Here is a 9,661-nt window from a genome sequence, read left to right as displayed (position 1 = left end):
TATTTTGCATGTATATTACATGAGCTGAAAGATCCTGCTGCAGTTCACAGGTGCTGTCTACATAAACAAAGGGAATCGATACCAGTCCATTCCTGCTAATGTACAATAAGCACAGAATAACAGAAAAGACAATGGCCCATATTCAACAGCCCCCAAACCAATAATAAAAGACTGAACAGGATGGAGTGGGGCTTGGTGTTGGGAGGTTTGCTCTTCATGGATGAGGTTTTCCTCATCATTATTTGTGATACCATCTAAAACTTGTGTGATTGGGAAGCAGATATCACTTCCTGTCTGCATGCTGTTCTGTACTGCAATTCCATTCATTTCATGGGGCCTCTCCTGATAAGCTATGAGCCTTCTTTCTCCTGGCTACAGTGCATCCTAGGGTTGTTGACAAATTGTAGCTGTCTCCTAGCCTATCATATCTTCTCAAAGACCAAGGCAAATCCATGCTCATGTAAATGTGCCTTTTCCTCGGTGGAAAATGAGATCAGTTACACACAATTAATCATACCATAGTCTCACCTATATAGTCAGAAACTGATATTAAGTCTCTCATTAGCCTGCTCCAAACTCAATAACCCCAATGAGTTCAATGTTTCCTAGTCAACACATTAATCGGTTTTGGTTTTTTATTAATTCTCATTTCCTCTGGACTCTATCCAGACTCTCTATTTCTTAGATCAATAATAGGATTAAAATGAATCTCACTACAGTAGCAATTAAGACTAGAACCGCATGAACTATACTGGGAGAATCACTTCATATTTACAATGCCTGCATTTGAGAGCTTGATTTGAAGTGGTGAGCATGTGTTATTGACTTGTTACCTTGTAATCTAGGCTGTTTTCAACTATGTTTATAGAATCTGACTGAAAGAATCACATCAGCTAATATTCAAGTTCTACCTTCTTTCCCCAAAACAGTGTTCAGGTTTTTTCTTATTTCTTCCTGAGTGAATTATATGGAACATGTAATTTGAAATATCTAACTCAATAATTTATGCAGTTTCTGGGGAAATCTGTATTTTAATTTCTGTAGGATCATAGTCTAAGTTGTAATATCCACATTAAAGTATATATACACTTTATATATATTCCTTATTTTATAGGTACACATATATGTATAAAATATAATCCATTAAAAAAACTTGAAAAAATAGCCAATGATCATAGTACCATGGAATCTTAGAGGTGAAAGCGCATTATGTCAGATTCTATTCCTTCAGAGGCACCAGCTTAGTTACCTTGATTTTCAAAAAAAGTGTGAAGAAATGAATAAAATGGAGTCTGTAATGCCAACAGAACAGTAAAATGAAGCCAGGAGGCCACTGGGAAAGCAGGGCCTATGCACATCTCCACCCAGATGGAACATGAATTTGAACTGGGCCACAACATCTTTAAAGAATGTTTGCACATCGAACTCTCTCAGAGTGACAGCCTTAGCAACCAACCATGTACAGATAAGAATGTCTCCAGTCTGCCAACATCAATCATAATTCTTGCAAAACAATTTATGTAAGCTTCCTCCTTTTTCCTGTTAAAACTCTTTGGTTTTTAACTCTTCTTGAAGCACATTTGGGTTTCCACCCAAATCTGTGTCTTCTGAATTGCTATTCCTAACACCCCCAAATAAGTGAGGTGTTTTTCCTTGTCTTACAGCAATGGTCCTATTTCTAGGTCAACAAAAGGAAGATGGTAATCTTTGAATTTACAATCCAGCTCACCTCCAGGAATGTGAATTCTAGTGACATAGATACTATAATAAGGAAATAATAAAAAATGCATTCAAAGATTATTCAAAAGATACATCAAATATATTCATCACGGAATTGATGAGAGAGGAAATAATTATAAATTTCCTAACTAAAATTCCAAACACTAAACATATGATTAAATGCTTATGCTGGAGTTGGCCATTTTTTTTAAACTTAATTGAGGGAAATCCTCCATATATAATTTTAGTACAGCTTTTTTGCAACATGTTTGCTTCCAGAACACAGGTGCCATGGAAACCACCACTAAATCTAAGCCAAGATGGGGAAAGAAAAGACTCATATTAACATCAACATCATTGCACACATAGATTCAGGCAAGTCCACCACTACTATCCATGTGACCTACAAATGTGGTAGGATTGACAAAAGAACCAATGAAAAGTTTGAAAAGGAGGCTGCTGAGATGGGAGAGACCTCCTTCAAGTATGCCTGGGTCTTGGGTAAACGGAATGCTTAATGAGCTTGCTATCACCATTGATAATTCCATGTGAAAATATGAGACCAGTAGTACATGACAGTCATTGATGCCCTAGGACTCAGGGACTTTAACAAAAACATGATTATAGGCACATCTCATACTAACTCTCCTATACTGATCATTGCTGCTAGTATTGGTGAATTGGAAGCAGGTATCTCCAAGAATGGGCAGACCCATGAACATGCCCTTCTGGCTTACATACTGGTTGTGAAACAACTAATTGGCGTTAATAAAATGGATTCTACTGAGCTACTCCTCAGCCAGAGGGATAATGAGGAAATCGTTAAGGAAGTCAACACCTACATTAAGAAAATTGGCTATAATCCAGACACAGTAGCTTTTGTGCTGTTTTCTGGTTGGAATGGAGAAAACATGCTGGAGCCAGGTACAAATATGCCTTGGTTCAAGGGAACAAAAGTCACCCATAAAGATGGCAGTGCCAGTGGAACCACAGTGCTCAAATCTCCAGATTGTGGCCTGTGCACCAATTCTTCTAATTGGCAGGCCTTTAGGTTTGTTCTTCCAGGACATCTACAAAATTGGTGGTACTGGTACTGTCCCTGTGGGTTTAGTGGAGACTGGTGGTCTCTTTTTCTTTTTAAAGATATGTTTAAGTTCTAAACCCCAGTACTTGTGAATTGTTACCATATTGGAAAGAGTCTCTTTTTTAAATTAATATTAATTAATTAGGTTGTGCCAGATCTTCGTTGCGGCAGGCGGAAACTGGTATTCTTAAACCTGGCATGGTGGCCACCTTTGCTCTAGTCAACATTACAACTGAAGTAAAGTCTGTTGAAATGCACCATGAAGCTCTGAGTGAAGCTCTTCTGGGGGACAGTGTAGGCGTGTCAAGAATTTGCCTGTCAAAAATATTCATCCTGGCATTGTGGCTGGTGATAGAAAAAAATGACCCACTATTGGAAGCAGCTGGCTTCAGTGCTCAGGTGATTACCCTAAACCACCCAGGCCAAATCAGTGCTGGCTATGAACCTGTGCTGAATTACCAGGCAGCTCACATTGCCTGCAGATTTGCTGAGCTGAAGGGGAAGATTGATCACTACTCCGGCAAGAAGCTAAAAGATGGCCTCGAACTCTTGAAATCTGGTTGCTGACATGGTTGATGTGCTTCTTGGAAGCCCATGTGTTGAACTCTGGCTATCCTCTATTGGGTCATTTGGCTGTTTGTGACGTGAGATACACCATTGCCTTGCGTGTCATCGAATCAGTGGACAAGAAAGATGCTGGAGCGGGTAAGTTCACTAAGTCTGCTCATAAAACTTAGTAGGCTACAATAATATTATCCCTAATACCTGCCATCCTAGTCTTAATCAGACTCGTGGTAGAAGGTCTCAGAACTGTTTCTCTCAACTGGCCACTGAATAGCAAAATTTGGTTAATGATAACAATGCAATTCAAAACCTTCAGAGGGAAAAGAGGATGTTTTGTGGATCATTTGGCTTTTTTCTGTGGCAATTTTAAGTTGTTAGTTTTTAAAATCCGTACTTTTTAATGGAAAAAACTTGACCAAAAATCTTGAATTTTGAGACCCTTTAAAACAAAGTTTAATGAGAAAATTCAGGGTAAAAAACAAAATACAAAACTATACCTATAAGATCATCTCCCAAAATCAAAAGAAAATGAAGATATGTAGATACATGGATAAATAGATATACATTTAGAAATGTAGAAAAATGACTGAAGGGCTTCCCTGGTGGCACAGTGGTTGAGAGTCCACCTGCCGATGCAGGGGACACGGGTTCGTGCCCCGGTCCGGGAGGATCCCACATGCCGCGGAGCGGCTGGGCCCATGAGCCATGGCCGCTGAGCCTGCGCATCCGGAGCCTGTGCTCCGCAACGGGAGAGGCCACAACAGTGAGAGGCCCGCGTACAGCCAAAAAAAAAAAAAAAAGACTGAATTCTCTGTTATCCAACTTTTTAAACAATGCATGTGCCTTACATCTCTAACTTGAAATTAAGCTACTTTTTAGAATTTTGTGAATCTGTGAAATTAATCATTAGTCTTATTTTTGGATTTCTTAGCCTGATTGCTTTCAAAATAAAGTATTTGATTTCATAGATAAGCCGAGTCACTAGTTAAAAGCAATAAACAGGGCTTCCCTGGTGGCGCAGTGGTTGAGAGTCCGCCCGCCGGTGCAGGGGGCGTGGGTTTATGCCCCGGTCCGGGAGGATCCCCCGTGCCGCGGAGCGGCTGGGCCCGTGGGCCGTGGCCGCTGAGCCTGCGCGTCCGGCTCCGCAACGGGAGAGGCCACAGCGGTGAGAGGCCCGCGTACCGGAAAAAAAAAAAAAGCAATAAACAAAACAAAACACCCTCTACTCTTAAAATTGCAGTTTCTTCATGGATGACATCAGACAAATATCTGGCATGCAAAAAGACAAAAAGATACATAGGAAATCTTGGAAATGTGAGGAAAGTGAGCTGATTCAGGGTTTGGAGAGGCTAAACTTAGCAAGTCCAAGGAAGCTTCTACATAATCCTGATTTGGTCAAGGTAAAGGGTACATAAAAATCACAGGGATTACAGTGAAGAAACCTGAAAAACACTGCCTCAGTCAGGTGATCAAGATAAACATCAACAGGGATAAGTCATGTAGATAGCATCTACTCTTTATATAATGTGATGAAAGTGGCACTTCACTCTTTGTCTTCTTCCCAAAACCAATAGCCTCAGGCATTAATCGTGAGGAACACATCATACAAATCCCAGTTGAGGGACATTCTTCAAAATACCTGACTAGTACTCCTCAAAACTGTTAAAATCATTGAAAACAAGTAAAGCCTCAGAAACTGTCATAACAAGATAAGAGGAGCCTGAGGACACATGATGGCTAAATGCAACATGGTATCCTGGATGGGATCCTGGAACAGAGAAAGGATATTGTTAAAAAAAAAAGGAAATTTGAATATAGTATAGATTTTAGTTAAAAATATAATTAATGTATCAATATTGGTTCATTAGCTATAATATTTACCATAATAAAGTAAGACGCTAATAATAGGGAGAACTAGGTGTGGAATATATCAGAAGTCTCTATACCATCTTTCATAACTTTTATGCAAATCTAAATCTACCCTAAAATGAAAAGTTGATTTAAAAATTATACACACACCTTGCAAAAACAGTGTTTTTCACCACTGCTGACACCATTGACACCCCTCCTTGAGTACAAGCTCTTGAAACAAGGATACTGTTTTATTGATCCTTTATTTTCTATAACTACTTAAACCATGCCTTTTACACAATCATTACGGGATAAATGTCCTTGGAACTGAAAGAGAAGAGAATCCAAAGCCTGGGTCCCAGCTGACTCCAGGAAGTTTCTGTTAAGATGTACTTTTCCCATTCCCAGCAATTATTGTAGAATTTATTCTTACTTTGAGAGAAGGACCTATAATGGTGGACTGAAGTTGAAAAAAAGAAAAAAAAAATGAACACAGGTAGCAGCCATCACACTCACGTCCACACATATGAATCTCATAGAACCTGTAGGCATGTTAATTTAGAAAATTACCTAAAATTTCATTGCTTAAAGCTTGAAAGTCAAAACAGGGAGAACACATTAAAGAAGATAACACATAAGACCTGCATTTTGAAGGTTGTTTTGAGGATTAGATAAGAAAAATATATGTGAATGCCTTTTAAAATCACCACACAATCAAATAGCAGTGCTTAAATTTCCTCAGGTGTGGAGCATCTGAAAGTCAGTGTTCCTTGGAGATCACAGTGAATATTGATGTGTTGAATTTCATCAGGGGAACCGTTTTTTTTCTTTTTTTTTTTTTTTTTTTTTGCGGTACGCAGGCCTCTCATTGCTGTGGCCTCTCCCACTGCGGAGCACAGGCTCCGGACGTGCAGGCTCAGCAGCCATGGCTCACGGGTCTAGCTGCTCCGCGGCATGTGGGATCTTCCCGGACCAGGGCACGAACCCGTGTCCCCTGCATCGGCAGGCGGACTCTCAACCACTGTGCCACCAGGGAAGCCCAGAGGAACTGTTTTAATAGTAGAAAACTACAATGTAGTGTAGAATAAGATTACAACTGTAAGTTCACGTAACACACACAAAACTTTTAAACTCAGCTCAGTGTTTCTTGATGATTTCTTCCATTATTATTCATATGTTACTTTGCACTGTTCTATTTCCTGCATCTACTTGTAAATTATGTTTTCACTGAAATGTAAGTAAGCATGTATAACTTGTTAATGCTTGTATCCTCTGAATATTAGAGTTTAGCACATAATAGAAGTTATTTATTCAACAAATATTTCTGGAACATTTACTAGAAGATGTGAAATACAGAAAAAGTCCAAGATTTCTGTTCTCATGTTATTGACATTCTAATTCTAATGGGTTAAAATGCTGGAAGGCAATAGGTGTAATGGAAGAAAGGTAGAACAGGTTAAGAGGGAATGGGAGTTGGAAGGGTAAACAAGTTGCACTATTAAGCAGGGTGGTTGCATTGAGAAGGTGGCATTTGAGCGAAAGCTTGAAAGAAATAATGATTTCAGGCAAGCAGATATCTTAGGGGCAAAGCATTTCAGGCAGAAAAATAGGGCACTGGCTCTAAGGTGTGAGTTTACCTGGCATGTTCAGAGAGCAGCCGGGAGGCCAAAGTGCCTGGAGCAGGTTGAAGGAAAGGGAGAGGGGCAGGCAAAGTCAGGATGGCCAGGCCATGTAAGGCCTTGTAGCATGTTATAAAGACTTGTGCTTTCCTCTGCAATGAGATGGGGAATGATTGTCGAGTTCTGAGCAAGTGTCATCATTGGACCTACATTTTCAAAGGCTCACTCTGGCTCCTGTGTGGAGAATAGACTGTGTAGTAGCAAAGGCAGAAGCAAAAAGATCTGTTAGGAGGTGATTGCCATAATCTTTGGTGGTTCAGACCAAAGCAGTGTGTCCATGATGAAAACGAGTTGAATGCTGAATATCTTAAAGTAGAATCAACAGTTTATCGTAGAGTCAACAAATAATTTAAATAATTAAAGATTGGCCAACATTCCTTAGTAAACGTCATCAAATGCCAAAGGCTTTATAAACATTTATGGGCAAAGAAACTTAAAATAAAACAAAGACCATATCTGCTACATTAATGTTATGTCTCTTACATTTCTATCTTGTCAAGAATGACTAATTGTTGGACTTCAGCCTTAGAACACTGGCACCCAGCTTGCAGGCTCCCAGGGTTTTTTAGGGACAGAGTTTGAGAACCACTAAGCTGTCCAAATTTGAGGAATGATGTTGCTGACACTGCAACTGCTTTTTCCCAGGCATTACGAGGGGCACCTCACCTGTTAAAAGGAACATCATTTTCTGATTTCAGCCTGACATTGGGGAGTGCATCTGAAGCCAGGCAGGTAGAAAGGCTCACAGTACTGAGTCCTAGTTCTGGCTCTGCTTACCAATCGATACCACTTCCTGGTGCTCATTGTTTTGATAAAGATATTAGCAAAGCAACAGTAAAAATTAAAGTGCTCCATAATCCTCAGCACCCACCATTAACTTCGGAAATATTATTGCACTTAGCTTTTACTGTTACTTTACAAAAGCACTTACTGAAAGGCAGAGAAGCCAAAAAGAGGAAAAAAAAAAAAAATCTGCCGCTGGCAGTAAAGGGGAGGATGATTGTCTCTTTGCAGATTGCACCTTCCCCTTTCCCAAAGCAGCAAGGGGCACAGAGATCTGAGGCTCCTTTTTGCTGAACTAGGCAAGAAACTGGTAGATAACCTTCTAGAGTGTGTGTGGGCGGGGGCAGAACATGTCCCTCCAAAGATCAATACGTGTGTGGGATGTGTCTCCTGTTTTCCTTCCTCACTGTTCCTTTCTTAGGTCTTTCTTCTCTCTGCTTTCACTGGCCCCCCAGGGATCCAAGCCTGCTTATAGGAAATTAACTGAAATTAGTTATGTACGTTTCATTTGCCCTCTGTCCAGGGGATACACATTAAGTTGTAGAATATCAGAGTTTGCCCACCTCCTATCCATAAGGTGGGGACATTGTTCTATTTATGCAGGTGGTATAGGGAGCATGGCATATTTCCTCAGGGTAGAGAGGAAAGATATTGGTATTTGAGGCATGTTCAGCTCCCTAAATCAGCTACCCAGCAGCAGCCCGTTTAATTCCATGCTTAATTCCAGGTCATGCTGAGAATGTGAGGCCCCAATCTTTCTCTTTACAAAATTCTATCACTCTGTATGCACTTTGCCTCACAGGGCTTTTCTGAAGACGAATGAAATAATGTCATCTGTTCAATGCAAGCCTGTCCCCTCACAACTCAATGAAAGATGCTATGTATTATGACCAAGCGTTCTCTTCAGCTGAACTTAGAAACTGCAGCTGACAGTGTTTCCTGTGTTTATTCACAGTGGTATCTCATTTTGCACAGGGAAGTGGAGGCCGGGGCATTTGCATTTCTCCCAGTGGTTCCACTCTCCTGGCCAAGAAACACATGAAGAAGGGTCTTCACTGGCCCAGAGCCCCTGATAGGATTCCGTTCATGCCCGCCACTCACTGACAGAGAAAGCCCCCCACAAGAAGGCTGGGATCTCATAAAGAGCTCTGCCAGATTCAGGAAGACGTGGCTTTTTGTTCAGCACCATAGGACCCTGTGTGACACTCCACGGCCTGGGCTAGGGGCTGTCACAGCAGCCTTTCACAATTCAAAGAGAAAGGGAAAATAGCTTGCTTTTGAGCATCAGAGATGTGGGAGAGGCAGGAATCAAATCATGAATAAATAAATAAAAACACCAGCAGCTGTGATATTTAAAACAGACAATCACTATAACAGCAAATGACAACCCCGCAGCCTGCAGAATCTGCTAATAAACTGTCTGCTGTGACTGTTATTAAAGATAAACTTATGAGCCATGATTATTCAACCATTAAACCTAAGTGGAAATCAAAGGAAAATCTGTCTCAGATGATATGTTTGGTGCCGTGTGGCCTAGGAAAATTACTCAACAAATTTGAATCCTGATGTCTCTGTCCTCTAAGGATTGGCCCCTTGAAATGTGGGTACTATTTATGCAGAAGCTTTCCTTCTTTTTTCTTTTAATTATAATTTTAGTTTGCTAAAATGTGGCTTTTTTATTTTTAATACATTGCTATAATAAGCACATCTCGCCTCATTATCTATGGAATAACAGAAATGCCATTCAATTCAGCAAGGGCACAGCTAGTAAAGCAAGAATCTAAGACCTTCCTCAGATCCACCTGCTGACCAGAGCACCTTCAGCTCTCAGGCTGATGTTGAAAAAGCTACCAAGAAGTCTGGATTGTGGGTAGCTTTGTCAATGTATTAGCTAATTTCACCTAACAAGGATCCAGTTCCAATTCAGAGGTCACCCAATTCACATTTCACTTGGATCTCAATCACTGCCATTGATATTATA

General features: G+C 40.4%; 1 pseudogene; it reads left to right on the top strand.

Annotated features, from left to right (window-relative positions):
• Positions 1-2,039: 2,039 nt before the first annotated feature.
• Positions 2,040-3,540, top strand: LOC136118463 (elongation factor 1-alpha 1 pseudogene; annotated as a pseudogene).
• The last annotated feature ends 6,121 nt before the right edge of the window (positions 3,541-9,661 follow it).

Source organism: Phocoena phocoena, chromosome 2 (genome assembly GCF_963924675.1).
Source record: "Phocoena phocoena chromosome 2, mPhoPho1.1, whole genome shotgun sequence".
In the NCBI taxonomy this organism is placed as follows: Eukaryota; Metazoa; Chordata; class Mammalia; order Artiodactyla; family Phocoenidae; genus Phocoena; species Phocoena phocoena.
Note: the sequence above shows the minus strand (reverse complement) of the source record. Positions and strands in the feature narration are given on the sequence as shown.